The sequence below is a fragment of the Ictidomys tridecemlineatus genome, chromosome 2, assembly GCF_052094955.1.
Source record: "Ictidomys tridecemlineatus isolate mIctTri1 chromosome 2, mIctTri1.hap1, whole genome shotgun sequence".
NCBI lineage: Eukaryota > Metazoa > Chordata > Mammalia > Rodentia > Sciuridae > Ictidomys > Ictidomys tridecemlineatus.
In genome coordinates, this window is record NC_135478.1 from 43,191,576 (window position 1) to 43,208,561 (window position 16,986).

The following is a 16,986-nucleotide window of genomic DNA, read 5'->3' on the forward strand; positions in this document are numbered from 1 at the left end:
AGAGTAGAGTCCGAAGAGTAGAGTCAGGGCTTCAGGGCTTTGGGCTAGTTACTTTCTCTCCTCATGGAAGCCCAGCGTCACCTACGAAACTGGGATAGAGTATATTTCTGCTTGCGGATTTAAGTAACGTGAATTACTATGATTTATGGAGTGCAAAGGCACAAGCTATGAAGCCAGAGGATTTAGCAGCATGACAACACGACCCACAGACCACTTCTCTGTTAGACGAGCTCCAGCCACTCGAGTTCCCGCAACCTCTGCGCAGGCCTCAAACCCCTAGAGCCGCCCAGGTGGGGCCGGAGCGGGCTTGCGCCACGCCCCCTTCTCGGGGAAGCCCGGCCCTCCTTCCGCCCCACGTGCGCTTCCGCCACCGGTGCAGAAGAGTGTCAGGATAGTGGAGCGGGGTGTAGGCGAGAAGCTTCCGCCGAGGCCTCCTAGTAGTCCTGCCTCCTTCTCACATCCTAAACCGGGAAGAGGGCGGTTCGTATCTCACCTCGCCCGGAGCCGACTTGTTTAGTCCCGCCTTTTCCGTCCCGTTACATAAAGCGGTTGGCTACCCTGTTGTCAGTCAGATGCAACAAGAGCGGCTTGAGAAGGGCTCTGGGTTTGTTTTGCTGGGCGGCTTTATGTCAGCTTGGCTGTCAGCTGCGAGAGTGCTTTGAACTTTTAGGTGGAAAATGCCGGAAAGTAACTTCACAGAGTGGAGCGACATTAGCGCGGTGCAGGTGGCCGCCGGATACCCAAGCGTTGCCTTGGAGACAAGAGATCGTGGGGCGGTGTGGGTGGAGGCTTACAGGGGTTTCCTTTTCGCATCCCCTAGGTAGGGGAGGATGCGGCGACGTGGGTGGGACCTGGAGTTTATTCCCTGTTTTCTTGCCCGCAGGATGTGGAATTCGTGTTTGGCGTCCTAGGCATCCCCCTAGCATCCCAGGAGCTGGACATCAGGTATGTCGGGATGAGGAATTAGGACTCAGGTAACCGAATGCATTATGGGAATGATAGATAATAGTAGCAGCTGTTCATTGCAAACACTCAGTGCTTACCATTTCTCTAGTGCTTTCCAGTATGCATGGTAGGCCAGTTCTCTCCCGCTGAGCTATACCCTTACCTCTAATTTTTACTCTTCCTAGTTGGGAGAACCTTCTGTTCTTTTATCGAGAGAAGATGAAGTGATTGATCTATTAATACTAGCTATACTTTACTGTTTTTCTGGAAGTGAGTTTACCTGCCACTGCTGTCTTCATACAGAAAACATTTATTGAATGTGTACTATGTTTTGGTTACTGTGCTCCATAACTGGTGGGAGACCAGAAATATAAAGAAGGAATGAGGTGTAGTTTTGACCTTCAATTCTGAGAAGATAAAGGCAAGATATGCAGAAAAAAACAAGATATACTTAAATAGGAAATGTATAGAATGGGTGACTGGTTCTCTTTGGGATTTGCTTGACTATGTGGACCATAGTGCCGCTGAGACTGGGAAATATACAGGGAAGAGCCAATTTGGAAGGGAAAGGTGATGAATTAAATTTGGAATGTGAGTTTGAGATGCATGTGGGACATCCAGCACATATGCCCATTGGGCAACCAAGACTTAGTGCCTGAACTAAAGGAAATGACAGGATGATTCAGAAGGAAAATGACAACAGGATCAGAAGACATTCAAGAGTATGTTTGTGTTAAAGAGAAGGGTGTAATTGGGTATGATTTGATTGTCTTTCATCAGATTCTTGAAGTAATCAAGACATAATGATCATATTTGGCTAGCAAGTAGGCAGATTGTTGTAAAGTAAACTGTTACTGAGTTTACTGTGTTCAGACACTATTCTGAGTGTTTTACATGTATTAACTGATTTCGTCTTCACAACAATGCTCTGAATTATATTCACTTTATAGATGAGAAAGCCAATGTACAAGTAAGATGACAAAATTACACAGTAGAACCCCATAAAGTGGCACACACCTATAACCCCAAGCTACTCTGGAGACTAAGGCAGGAGGCTTGCAAGTTTAAGGACAGCCTTGACAATTTAGTGATCCCCTGTCTCAAAAAGGAAAAGGATGTAGCTCAGGGGTAAAGCACCCCTGGGTTCAATCCCCATTACCAAGAGAAAAAAAAAGAGAGAAAGGTTTAAACACAAGTTAGGATGGTGGTACATGCCTATAATCCAGCTACTTGGGAAATGGAAGCAGAATGATTGCCATTGGAGGCCATCCTAGGCAATTTAGGAATATCCTGTCTCATTTTTTTTTTTTTTAAAGCTGGTGATGTAGCTCAGTGTAGAGCACTTGTCTGGCATGCTTAAGGCCCTGGGTTTCATCTTCAGCAGCACAAAAAGAAAAAAAAGAGAATATTCAAGCATAATGATGTACAGTGCAGTGCTCTTAATACCAAAAATTATCCAGCAATTGAGAAGAATATTTAATTGTGGTATATGTGTAAAAAAAATGTAGCCTTTAAAAATTTTAAGAACTAATGACAAAGTAAAACATTTATAATAAGTAAAAGTGTATGAGCCAGTATTATATAAACTCATTTATAGAAAAAAGATTGCATATCAAAAAAGACTGTATGAAAAGAGCCCAGGGCACTAATAATAGCTTATAAGTTGATATTATTATGGGGTTATTTTGGAGTTTTCTTTATACTTTCACTATTTTTTCCACATTATCTAAAGTGAAGGTGTTAAAAACATAATAAACAAATGAAATAAAGTGTACAGTTTCTGTCCTAAGAGAAACACTACCTATGTGGCAGCTCACAACCCTGTTTGCCCTATGTGGTTTGGCCCCATCCCTTTTGATGTTTAATGAGTTATCTGCAATTGCTATTTTCTCCCCACTTACCATATTTATTCTACTTAGTTCATCTTGTACATTAGCATTTACACAGAGTAGGATTTTTATTACTTTAGTTTAAAAGATCAGATTTACCCTTGAAGCTAATTTGTAAGCTTAGAGTATAAATAAGCTCCAAACTATTTAGACTTCAGAGATACTTGCAGAATAATTTAAATAATAAATACAAATATGCTTTTTTGTGTTATATCAGATTTTTTTAAATGGGCCTCTGTAATTGGAGAAACTAAATTGGATTTTACATTTGGGCTGCCTCCAACATAACAGCCATATATTAAGTTTATACAGGTACCCAGAAGAGATTTCAAATGAGAGCTATTTGTGGTTCATTGTTCTCCTTCTCAGCCATTATCAGCTCTGCTTTCTTCTTGGCTTTTGTAAGGAACCTTTTCTATTTTTACAAAAGTAGATTTTATAAATTTTCTAACATAATTACTGGTACCAAAGTAAGCTGCCTTTTCAAACCTAGAAAATGTAGTGTTATACTTTACTTCTGACCAGAAAACCTTTCAAAATCAAGTTTCAAATAGTTTGAAAAGCAGAGTTTGCCTCTTCTTCATGTTTAGATATATTTAAAGTAGAGAAAAGAATTTTAAGTAGGATTATAGATTAAAATGAAACATTCAGCATTCTCCTCTTTTTTTTTTAGAGAGAGAGAGAATTTTTAATATTTATTTTTTAGTTTTCGGCAGACACAACATCTTTGTTTGTATGTGGTGCTGAGGATTGAACCCGGGCCACACGCATGCCAGGTGAGCGCACTACCGCTTGAGCCACATCCCCAGCCCCACCATTCTCTTCTTGATGACCAAGGTCTTGAACCTAAGACCTGTACCATGCATCACCTCTAGGGAAGCTAAATTATTCCTTTTTGCAAAATCCATTTTCATTTATCCAAGGCCATCCAGAAATGGAACTTGTGAGCAAATGGAATAATCATACCATATTCTAAGAGTGGTTCTCAGAATGTGGTCCCTAAGCTACCAGCATCAGCATCACCTAGGAAACTTGTTAGAAATGCACATTTCTGGACCCCATTCCAGAATTAATGAAATCAGAAACTAAGGTGGACTCCTGCAATGTATGGTTTAATAAGCCCACTAGGTAATACAGGCTCAAATTTGAGAGCCCCTGCTCTAGGTAAGAATCCTTAATGATGTAATTCAGTAGAATTTTTTCTTTCTTTCTTTTTTTCTTTTTCTTTTTTTTCTTTTTGGTATCAGGGATTGAACTCAGGGGCACTTGACCACTGAGCCACATCCCCAGCCCTGTTTTGTATTTTATTTAGAGACAGGTCTCACTGAGTTGCTAAGCATCTTGCTAAGTTGCTGAGTCTGGCTTTGAACTTGAGATCCTCCTGCCTCAGCCTCCTGAACCACAAGTATTACAGGTGTACGCCACCACACCTGGCTCAGTAGAGGTTAGATTCAAAACTGTAATTGATCAGCTCAAATGGGACAATACCAGAATTCCATAGAGTAGATTTTAAAATGAGGGAAGATGATGAGGTTCTCTATACTATGATACTTGAATAGATCTATGGATTTTTACTTTTTTTTTTTGAAAGTACTAGGGATTGAACCAGGGCCTGAAGCATGCTAGGCCAGTACTCTACCACTGAGAAGCTACATTCCCAGCCCTTTTATTTTACTTTACTTCACTTCACTTCTTGAATATCACATCTTCTTTATTAAATTTTACATATAACACAGTCAATTTATTCAGCCTTTATTGACTTCTTGGTGTTTTTTGTTTGGTTTTTGATTTTTTGGTGGTACTGGGGATTGAACCCAAGACCTTATACATGCTAGACAAGTTCTCTTCCAATGAGTTACATTCGCAACCCCTTAATTGACTTGTTAAATATTTTAAGAATAAACATGACTTCTTCTTCAGCTTTTTCTCTTTTTTAAGTTGTCATCTGTGCAGAAGAATTGGAAAATAATGGTCTTCTTCTGGTGCTGTGACTTTGCTAGGAGACGTAGATGCTGTTACTAAACAGGTAGGAACTTTTGCCTAGGTTTTTAGTTTGTGTGAACGGGTCTTTTAAGGAATGGTTCTTGAGATATTAGTGTCTATTTTAAACCAAATTTGTAAAGGGAAACTATTCTAAAATATAACTTTCGAACTTGGTCTTTTTATACTTGGCTCATATTTCTGTAAATTAAGCATTTTTTGGAAGGCATTTGAAAATTTAAAGTCATTCAGAATGCAAATGGATTTACTAAGTAGGATCCCACTGTCTGAAAAATTATAATGTAACTTCCAAAAGGAGTTTTGGGTTACAGCCCAAAAAATAGCTTTACAGGATGGAATTTTTTTTAGGTTTTTATTTTATTTTATTTTTCTAAGTTAATAAAGAGCTTTTTACTCTCCCAAATTGCAATCAGTGATTTGTCCAGGTTCTTATTTTTGTATATATCTTATTTACTCACTCCATTATGATAGGAGATTTAAAATATTGTCACATTTATCACTTGATTTTGGATATTTGTTATCATAAGTATGTGATATTAAACTGCATCTCCAGTCACATATGAAATCACTCTGAAGCATTTGATCTGTATCACAAGACTCTATAGGTGTTTATCAGCCTTTCTATAAGGGTTCTATGGAGGGGGTGGTTTTCTTTAAGTGTCAAAGACTGAAGAGGGCTTAAGAGCTCTTACCATAAGATGTAGAGATGGTGGCACTTCACTGTGTCCTACAGGAATCCCAGCATCTGGCAGAAATCCACACTGACCCAAACAAAAGCTTACCATATTATTCATTTATCAGTCTTTTCCAGCCTAAAGGAAAAGCAGAGAGTATGAGCAGTGTGAAGGGTAGAATAGCATAGCAAGCAGTGTGTTTTCTTTAAAAAGCTATCTTGGGCTGGGGATGTGGCTCAAGCGGTAGCGCGCTCGCCTGGCATGCCTGCGACCCGGGTTCGATCCTCAGCACCACATACCAACAAAGATGTTGTGTCCGCCGAGAACTAAAAAAAAATGAATATTAAAAAAAAAAAATTCTCTCTCTCTCTCTCTCTCTCTCTCTCTCTCTCTCTTTAAAAAAAAATAAATAAAATAAAAAGATATCTTATATTAATATGATAAAATTGATTTTCAAAAAGGAAAGAAAACTTGTGGTTTTTTAGCTTTTAGAACAATTTGATAAGACTCCATGGCAGTATCCTGCAGAGATCAAGTGGTAGAAAACTCAGAGGGGAAAAAACAAAGAGCAATGAGGCTGCATTGAAGGTTACCTTAGACCCCATGAAACTCAGACACTTCAGGTTCATGGCTCACTTAGTCTGTGACATACATGTTCCTAGAAATCACGATGCTGTGCAGTCATACAATAAAAACCTCAAAGAAGTAGTGCTGGGGCTAGTTGGGACTGTTGCTGTTAAAGCCCCAGGTGGTTTTTGTTGAGCACCAGAAGGCATATGGCTAAACAAAGGCATTTACCTTGATATTTTTATCTTCATTCAGGAACTATAGAATAGTGAATATAGTGTACCCTTATTCTCCAGCATGTGGAGGGAGAACTATATTTCCAGACTGTCTTCTGTAGTGCTTTAATTTTAAATTTAGCACCACATTTCAGATGAAAATATTCAGGGATAAAACTTTTTCTAAGGCACTTGTTTTCCTAAGAATACTCAGATTAAGATTATTTAGTTTTGTTTAACCCAGTGTTTCCTAGCAATCTTTACTATAGGACTTCTTGGTATCTTTAATATGCTAGTATGCATTGTGGATTCCAGGAAGAGAGAGATTCTGTGGCTTATTTGATTGTGTCCCAAATTAGGACTATGGGATAAGTCCCCCACCCACAGGATTGCTCAGTTAGCTTCTGAGGGTGGCCATGAAACAGCCATTTGGGAATCTTATAGCTTATAGTTGTTACCTATTTCCAATTTAGTTTGGTAGTAGCTTACTGAAATTGGTTATTTTCATTGTATGTCAATCTAATTTAGAGTATATTCCTCTTTATTGTTTTAGTAATTAGTTTCCCAAAATCCCTGCCTACACAGTATTCTACCATGTTCAAGAACAACTGCCCTTGCCAAGCAGAGTGATTCATGCCAGTAATCCCAGCAACTCTGGAGGCTGAGGAGGGAGGATCACAAGGTCAATTCAGCAATTTAGCAATGCCCTAAGCAATTTAGCAGGATCCCATTTCAAAATTAAAAATAAAAGGGCTGGGAATGTGACTCAGTGGTAATGCACCCCTGGGTTCAATCCCCAGTACCAACAACTGCCTAGGATTTTAGGCTAAGCAAAGGAGCAAATACTATGGACATTGGACACACTGTGCTTCAAAACTACCTTCTTTGTCAAAGGTAAGACTTCCAAAAAAGAGGGCTGAGATTGTGGTTCAGTGGTAGAACGCTCACCTAGCACGTGTGGGGTGCTGGATTCGATCCTCAGCACCACATAAAAATACATAAATAAAATAAAGGCATTGTGTCCAACTATAACTAAAAAAGAATCTTTTAAAAAAAAGACTTTTAAGAAATTATAGTGTTTTTAATTATAATAATGCAGATTAAGGAAACATTTGAAAACTATACATGCTTAGTGTAAAAGAATATATTTCATAATGTATTCTTAGATAAGGTTTTGTAGAGATTTTATACTTGATATATCCCTTAGTGTTCATGTGATAATTTGTATACTTAGTGTTCTAAGGATACATTTACAGTCCTCCAAACAATCAAGTAGCTTTTTCCTCTCATACTGCTGTCCTTGACAAATCAGTCTAAACATTTTATGTACATATTCTTTGGTACTGGAGATTTAACTCAGAGCCACTTTACCACTGAGCCACATTCCCAGCATTTTTTTTTTCTTACTTTTTATTTTGAGACAGCATCTCACTAAGTTATTGAAACTGGCTTCAAATTTGCAATCCTCTTGCTTCAGCCTCCCAGATCTCTAGGATTACAGGCATGCACATCACATCTAGCTAAAAAAAAAAATTTATATTAAAGAAAGAGAATGTCTTTACATTTCTTTATTTTTCTATGATCCATGTAAATATGACTAAAAGTTTTGTGCTAATCCCACTCTCTGTGACACGCCCCTGAGTTTTATTTTAGTTTTGTTCTTCAACAGGCTTGATGCTCATACCTCTGGAGCAATAGGAATTGGTTTGGGATTTGTTATTGCAGTTGCTATAGTGGCTAAAGATAGAAACTCTGGGTTTCTGTGAAAAGGGAGACAGTGCATTTGAGTTTTCTGCACTGAAACTGGAAACCATGTACAGGTAAAGCAGTTCTGAGCCAGATCGTTTCCTTTTCCTAAATGTGAAAAATTATACATGAGACCCACTTGCCTAAAAATTACCAGGTGTTCCCCATGTGGCTAGGCACCCTGGGCATGGCACTGCACTAAGTGTTGACAATCCTAGAGTAAGGGTCTTTACTCTTTCAGAATAGTATATTCATGGCTTCCTCAACTGCATACTAAAAATTTGCAAAAGTGTGGAAAATTATTTTGAGGTCACTGAAAAAAAATTAGTACTAAAAGAAGCTGTTTCTTCTTTGTGTTTGTGTGTGTGTGTGTGTGTGTGTGTGTGTGTGTGTGTGTGTCTTGTGTCTCTGTCTTTGGGTCCTTGTGTGATGCTATGGATCAACCCCAGGGCCTTGTTCATGCTAAATAAATGCTGTACCACTGAGCTACATTCCCAATCTCAAGAAGCTTGTTTTCTGCCAGGAGATAGGGGAGCCTGGTGGTTAAGAGCAGTCTCTGGGCCAGGTGGCCTAAATGAAAGAACTGGCTTGAGAATGATTTGAAAGAATAAAGGGTCACGTAAGCAAGAATCTTGCTAAATGAACATAAATATCATTAAATTAAAAATGTTGATCTGAATCCAGGGCCTCATGCATGCAAAGCAAGCATTCTACCAACTAAGCTATATCTCTAGCCACCAGATCTCCTTATTTTAGCACATGATCATTTTTAGGGCTTATTGTCAAGCTATAAATAATGGTAAGTTTTTCCCTTTACAAAAATAAAACTTCATGTGGACCATGGTGGTACACACCTGTAATCCCAACAACTTGGGAGGCTGAGGCAGGAGGATCCTGAGTTCAAAGCCAGCCTCAGCAAAAGTGAGGTGCTAAGCAACTCAGAGAGACACTATCTCATTGATAGAGTCTCTAAATAAAATACAAAATAGGGCTAGGGATGTGGGTCAGTGGTAAGTGCTACTGAGTTCAATTCCTGGTACAGAAAAAAAGAAAAATAAATAAACCCGGCTGGGATGTGGCTCAGTGGTAAAGAGCCCCTGCGTTCAATTCCTGGTACTAAATAAATAAATATATAAATAAATCTCAGCATATGTCTGATTTCTATTTGAATGCTTTCACCCAAAACATTAGATCATTAAACTATACCACTCATTTTGATCATGGTTTGTGTTTCTTGGAGACTATCTTTACTTTTAGGAAATATATCCTGAAGTACTTAACAGTAAAGTATCACAATGTATGCAATTTACTTTTAATTGGTTAAAAAATGTATATTTATAGAGACAGCTAAAGCCTTGTTAACAACTGGTGGGTCCAGCTGAAGGATACTGTATATTTCTTCAATACTCCTATAGGATTGAAAATTAACCAAATTAGGGAAATATTTCACTCAATGAAAACACTGTTGCCCAATATGCTTTTCAACATTCTTTACACTACTAATCATAACTGTGTGCTCTTTGCATGATAAGTATCACAGTAACCCATGTATCACAAACACATGCTTATATTTAGCTGTGATATCCCAGTGCAGGGATTCCTACATAGAGGATTATGAAATAACAAGAGAAATAGGACTGTGCTTTTCTGGGATGACAGTTTTTCACTTTTCTCATACTTTCAAAGACTCTTATGACCTCAATTTAAGAACCATCATCCTAAAAGGACACAATCCTTTAGGCCACAAGGACCTAAGTTTAATAAAGATTTCACAAAATCAATGAAGATATCGAATCTTGTATAATAGTGTAGAAAATGAAAAACAGAGATAATTTTCTACCCTTTACTTTGGAAAACTCTTTTAAGGGTGACTTTGCAGGGTGTGGTGGTGCACGCCCATAATCCCAGTGACTGAAGGATCACAAGTTCCAGGTCAGCCTCATCAATTTAGTGAGGCCCTAGGCAACTTAGACACTGTCTCAAAAAATGAAAAGGGCTGGAGATATCATAAGGTCCTTGTTTAGCATTTGGACGGCCATCTTAAATTACAGTTACCATTTTAAGGAAAAAGTTTCACTTTCCTGCCCCAAGGCCTTTCTGAGAAAGACTCACCACTCCCTAATACCAACCCAACCCTAACCACCGGCATTAGGACCCAGCAGCATGAGGATCCAGAGGGCTCTGAGCCCCCCCCATAAAAGTCCCAGAACTCAAGCCTGTTTTGCCTTTCTCTCCTATAGTGAGATGGCCTTTATTTGTCAGCTCTGACAAACTCTCATGTGTATCTCTGCCTGGTCTCCATCTTTCATGTCTCGCTTACCCATCTCTCATTCCTCACTTTCCCTTCAATAGTGACGCACCCCTGCATTCAATCCTCAGTACTAAAAGTAAACTAATTTATGTTTCAGGGGTTTTTTTTCCACCTCTTCTTTAAAAATCGCTGAGTGTTGAGACATGCGGTCTCATGTAAGAGTAGCTACTGATAGCTACCAACAGAAAGTATGATGCTATTAAAGAACTTCATGGCGTATCTTCCCATTACCACACTCCATAGGGCCAGTAGATATCTTACATACTTCTCTAATTCTCACTACCACCCTCTAAGGGTGAGGTAGTAAGATGAAGAAATTAAGTCTCAAAAAATTTAAGCAAATTATTATCCGAGGCCACGACAGTTGTCCCCAGCAAAGCCCTGAAATCTGGCCTTCTCTATAGTTTATTCAAATATAAGTCATAATTTTTCTACCAAACTCTATATCATGACATTTCTAATTTGTTTCTCTTGTGAAGGACTTTAACCTCTGTACAGTTTAGCACAGTTGCCTTCAAATGTTCACACTAACCTTTCCATTTCTAAACCACCAAAATATACTTTTGTAACAGTGGTCTACTTTATGCTTTGAATATAGCCTTTTTTAGCTTTTTTTTTTTTTTTTTTTTTTTTTTTTTGGTACCAGGGATTGAACTCAGAGGCACTTGGCCACTGAGCCACATCCCCAATCCTATTTTATATTTCATTTAGGGACGGCGTCTCACTGAGCTGCTTAATGCCTTGCTTTTGCTGAGGCTGGCTTTGATCCTCCTATCTCAGCCTCCCGAGCCACTGAGATTACAGGGTGCACCAGTGTGCCCAGTTTGCAATTTATTTTTAAAATGGACATATTTCTTTCTTCCTCTCTCCCTCCTCATCCCTAATCTCAGGAACAGTGGATTACCTTTCTTCCCCATTTTAGGTAGATTTGTGTGTCCTTAAACACACCCACCTAGGAAGGAAGTAATCCAGACTTTGGGGATGGTACCAGATCTCAGAAATTACTATCTCCCTAATTAACAAGTGAATTACAACTCCAACAGAGAACTTAATTAAGGAATGTAGCCTTTAAATTACCTCTTTAAAAGCTTCCTTTTCTGGGCTGGGGTTGTGGCTCTGTGGTAGAGCACTCACCTAGCATGTGTGAGGCACTAGGTTTGATCTTCACCACTATATAAAATAAATGAACAAATAAAAGGTATTGTGTCCATCTACAACTAAAAAATATGTGTATGTTGTGTAGTTTTTTTGTTTTTGTTTTAAGCCTCCTGTTCCTGCTGATGAGCAGAATCACAGTCTCTAGGACAGGGGTCATCTGTGTTTCTCCTTTGCTAGCAAAGCAATAACCCTTCTCTTTCCTTTTTCTCAAAACCTTATACTCCCTTTCATGGAAGTCAACCTATGCTATCAATCCTTACAAATTCTTTCAGAATTATTGTATGCATATACAGGAAGATCTATATATACATTTGTTTTATTTTTCACACAAATGGTGACCTGCTATACACACTGTTCTGCATCTTATTTTGGGAGTAAAAATAAAGTGAATAGGGGAAATAAAGACAAAACCAAAACAAAAAAACCTTATCCTCGTTATTGGATTGGCATCAGGGACAAGGGCCAAGCTTTCAGTAACACTTTTACTCTCTAAACCTTAAGATTGCCTCTTCCAAAAAGAACTCCCAAATCCCCTCAATCTGTCACTCCCATGATGCAATAGGGCAATACTTAAAGCCCAACATTATTTGGGCTGAGATTGTGGCTCAGCAGTAAAGTACTCACCTAGCACGGGCGGGACCCGGGTTCGATCCTCAGCACCACATGAAAAAATAAATAAATAAAGGCATTCTGTTGTGTCCATCTACCCCTAAAAAATAAATATTTTTTAAAAATAAAATAAATTTTAAAAATATGAGTGTTAGTCAGCACTTCATTGCTATAACTAAAATACCTGACAAGAACAACTCAGGAGGAAAAACTTATTTTGGGATCACAATTTCATATGTTCAGTCCATGGTTAGCCAACTCCATTGCTCTGGGTGCAAGATGAAGCAGGGTATTGTGGCAGAAGGGCTTGGTAGACAAAAGCTGTTTTACTCCAGGTGGCCAGGAAGCCAAGAGAGCTGGGGAAGGGTCCACAGAGAAGATGAAGAACCCTTAAAAAAGGGAACTCTCTCAGTGACCCACCTCTTCCAGTCACATGGCACCTGCCTTCAGTTACCATCCAGTTAGTTCATTCAAATGAGGTTGTACATATTAGATTTAGCTCTCATAATCTAAACATTGCACCCCTGAATATTCCTATATAAAAACAGGAGTTTTGGATCAGTGGATGAAGGGTACGAGCAGGTATGTACACCCATGTGTAACCTCAGGGCAGAGTTCTTCACACTGAGAAAACAAAAAACTTTCAAAGATTCTAGCTGGATGCATCACTGGTTTCATTTCATCATCCAATTAACTGATATCATTGTACGTGGACCTCTCCCCTTTAGCTGTCCCTGGTGTCTCTCCTAGGGCCCTTGAGGGACCCTACCAATAACTACTTAAATATGAAAACACACACACACACACACACACGTTTTCTCTAGTTTCCTACTTTAGGGATTGAACTGGAATGTTCTGGAATGGGAACACACCAAATGGAGGGTATAGGAATTACCTATTCAACTACCCTGATCAGGTGGAGAATACATGGTTCTACTCCACTCACTATGTGGAGAACATAGGGACCTACCTCCCTCATAGGGTGGATGACACAGGGACCTACTTCCCTCAGTGGGGAGGGCTTGGAGATCTACACCCCTAATCTAGCAGAGTGTTAGGGTCTGTAAACAAGTCAGGATGGCGCCTGGCAAATGTTAGAGTCTGTAAACAAGTCTGGATGGTGCCTGGCATTTTGCCAGAAGGAGTGGTTTATGAAGTAACGCCAGCGAGCCATTAAGTGTGGAGATTCCTTATTGGTTGCTGTATCTAGTTTATGTTAATTAGATAAGCTGTGTGGAATGTATAAATACCGCTCCTGTCCTACAATAAACGGCTCCCTCTCCTGCTGTATCGAAGTACACAAGTTGTTCGTCACCCCACCCACCCCCACCCCCGGCTATTTTGCCCAGCTAGCCGGGCTGCGGCAGCAGAGAGCACAGTTGTTGAGAGCCACAGCCAAAAGGGGCCCCAGCAAACTTCCAGCTGCCAGCAAACTTCCAGCTGCCAGCTGATTGGCTCCTCTGCGGTGATGCTCATTGGGCTGTTTCCCCGCCCTTTCAGATCACGGAGCTGCTCATTGGGGGACTTTTTTTGGCTCTGCCCACGCGACTCAGCCAATCAGCCTCAAGAGCAGGAGGAGTGAGGGAGGCTGAGAGGCTTGTGGGAGGCCGGTGGTGGCAGTTGGGCTCTGAAGGTTTTTCCTGAGGAGCTGTGTGGTGGGGTGTGTGTGTTCTAAAAATAAAGTTCGTTTCTTTTGACAAGTGGCTCCTGAATTGTGCCCAGCCAGACTGGGACACAGGGACCTACTTCCCTCAGTGGGGAGGGCTTGGAGATCTACATCCCTAATCTAGCAGAGAGCTAGATTACCAAACTGAGCCAAAGGCACAGGGATATCCATATATATTTTCATATATGGGTTCATAGATTCATATATAGTATATTCATATATATGTTCATATATATACACACACACACACACAATACATGTTTTCTCTAGTTTCATACTTCAGGGATTGAACTGGAATGTTCTGGAATGGGAAAACATATAAGGAATGTACAAGGATTAACTCCCCTGATAGGTGTAGGATGCATGGTTCTACTTTACTAACCAGGTGAAAGACATGAAGATCCCTCCCTTCATGGGGTGAAGGACACAGGATCCTACACCCCCTATGGGGACAATTCCTAACACAAGGTAGAGGATGTGGAGATCAACTCCCTTCATCTAGTGTAGGGCTAGATACATATACATATATTCATGTATATATGTATGAATATATTAACATATATCTATACATATGACATACTTATGTCTTCTTCAGTTTCATACATTGGGAGTTGAACTGGAATATTCTGGAATGGGAAATCATTAGATGGGATTAACTCCCTGATTAGGTAAAGAACACATGGTTCTATTTCCCTCACCACGTGGAGGGCATTGGAAAGTATTCTCCAAATGGGCTGAAGAACATTGCAACAGCACTACACCAATGGAGAAATAGTCCCATTATGGGGCAGAGGGCATGGTGATCCATTCCCTATTCTGAGCAGAAGGCACAGGGATATAATTCACATAAATATTTATATATATTCATATTGCATGAAATGAATATGTATATATAAATGTGGACATCAATATGAAGATATGCACGTGAATATGTGTGTGAATATATGAACATGAATATGAATATGTATGTATGAATATTGTTAATACATACATGAATATTATAAACATGTGCATGAATATGAACATAAACCTGTATGTGTACATATGAATATTTGTACATATGAATACAAATATGAACATGATTATTAACATAAATATGAATATAAATGCATGCATGTACACAAATATTAATGTATATGAATATGAATATGCACACAAATATAAACATGTATACATACCTGAATACATGTATGAATATGAACATACACATGAATATGAATATATACACATACCTGACTACAGGTATGAATATGTTCATGCACATGAATGAATATGAATGAGCACATGTACATGAATATGAATATCAGTGTGCATAAGATATGTACACGTGCAAATAATTACATGAATATAAATATGTACATATATTTGTAAATGAATATGAATATGTACATGTGCAAGAATATGTACATGAATATATACATGAATAGTATATACTAATATGAATGTGAGCATGTACATAAGTATTGTGATTTTGATATATGAATATAAATATATGTATGAACATCTTTATGAATATACAAATAAATGTACATGTATATGTAAGCAGGTATATATGAATTAGATCCCAGTGCTTTTTGCTTATATGGGGAATGGATAACCCTGCCCTCTGCTGGAGGAGGTGAGTATTTATCCACACCCCCCACATCAGGAGGACTATTGGTTCCCAAGTGGGAGTAGGTCTCTGGGTCTTTCACCCCATGAGGAGAGTAGAAACCCATGAACTCCACCCAGTAAGTTGATTTTATCTTCCATCTGATAAAGGGACTTTCACTGTATGGTCTACCTGATAACACTCCAGAATATTCCAGTTCAAATCTTAATAGTATGAAGTATGGATAGATGGATCTATATGTGTATCTACAGATGAATCTATAGCTAGGTCTACAGATGGATCTGTAGATCAATCTAAAGATGAAATATCCCAGTGCCTTTTGCTCAGTATGGGGTATGGTATGCTGTGCCCAAATGAGAGAATAGAACTGCATACCGTCCCAAAAGTGAGGGGAGTAGTTTCTCAGGAGAAATAGGTACCTGTGTACTACACATATTGAGGAACACAGGTTCCCATACCCTCCACGGGGGTGGGGGGTGGGTGGGTAGAACCATGTATAATCCACCCAATCTGGGGAGTCATTTCTGTGCAGTCCTAATGATTTCACATTCCAGATTATTCCAGTTCTACACTCAAAGTATGAATGGAAAAAGCATTAATATGTATATGAATATATTTATCATATGAATATGAATATGTACATATGAATATGTACATCAACATGAATATGAATGAGAATATGTACCTGAATATTTATGTGAATATACATGAACCTGAATATGAATATGTATGCATGTAGATTTGTACATGAATATCAATATCAAAATGTGTGAATATGAATATGAACACACATGAATATTCATGTATATATGTACACAAATATGCATATAAAATGAACATAGATACTAATATGTACAAATATAAATACATGCATGTACAGATACATGTATGTTATAAATATACATTTACAGATGTATATTTATATATAATATAAATACATGCATGTACAGATACATGTGTTATATAAATATGTACATGTACAAAATGTGCACATGAATATAAATATGTTCATAAATATGAAAATGTACTTGCACAAATAGACAAATGTGAGAGTATATGTACATGTAAAATATGCATACAAATATGAATGTGTACATGAATATGAATATGTGTACAAATATTAGAATGTACAAGTATATGAATATGAAAGTATACATGTACATGCAAACATGCATACAAATATGAATGTGTACATGTATATGAATATGAACATGTACAAGTATGTGTTCATATACATGTACATGAATATGGATGCAAAAATGTACATGAATGTGACCATGTGTATGAATATGAATATTGCATGAAAAGTGTATGAATAGGAATATGAAGGTACATGTGTACATGTACATAATATGATAATGATAGATACATTTATATGTATATGAATGTTAATGTGAATATAACCTCCATTTGATGAGATCCCATTACAGAATGTTCCAGTTCATACTCTAAAAAGATGAAATTGGGGTGGATACTGGGGCAGATACTATACAGATGGATCTAGAGAGATGGATCTATATAGAAAGATGAAACTAGTTAGATGGATGAATCTAGATAGATAGGTTGATCTACATAGATGGATTAACATCGATA

The 16,986-nt window shown here is 38.4% G+C and overlaps 1 protein-coding gene across 6 annotated transcripts in view; it reads left to right on the top strand.

Moving 5' to 3' along the window:
- Nucleotides 1-359: 359 nt before the first annotated feature.
- The window catches only part of Dnase1l3 (deoxyribonuclease 1L3), a 64,676-nt gene continuing 48,049 nt past the window's right edge, over nucleotides 360-16,986 (top strand). Inside the window, exons 1-3 of one of the 6 annotated variants that reach the window (XM_021731418.3) lie at nucleotides 360-480; nucleotides 884-945; nucleotides 4,773-4,860. The gene's annotated coding sequence lies outside the window, so the exon portion shown is untranslated. Of the gene's footprint in view, nucleotides 481-531; nucleotides 946-4,772; nucleotides 4,861-16,986 lie in introns of those variants that run through there. The other 5 variants (XM_021731412.3, XM_040289817.2, XM_078038335.1 and 2 more) reach the window with 5 other exon arrangements.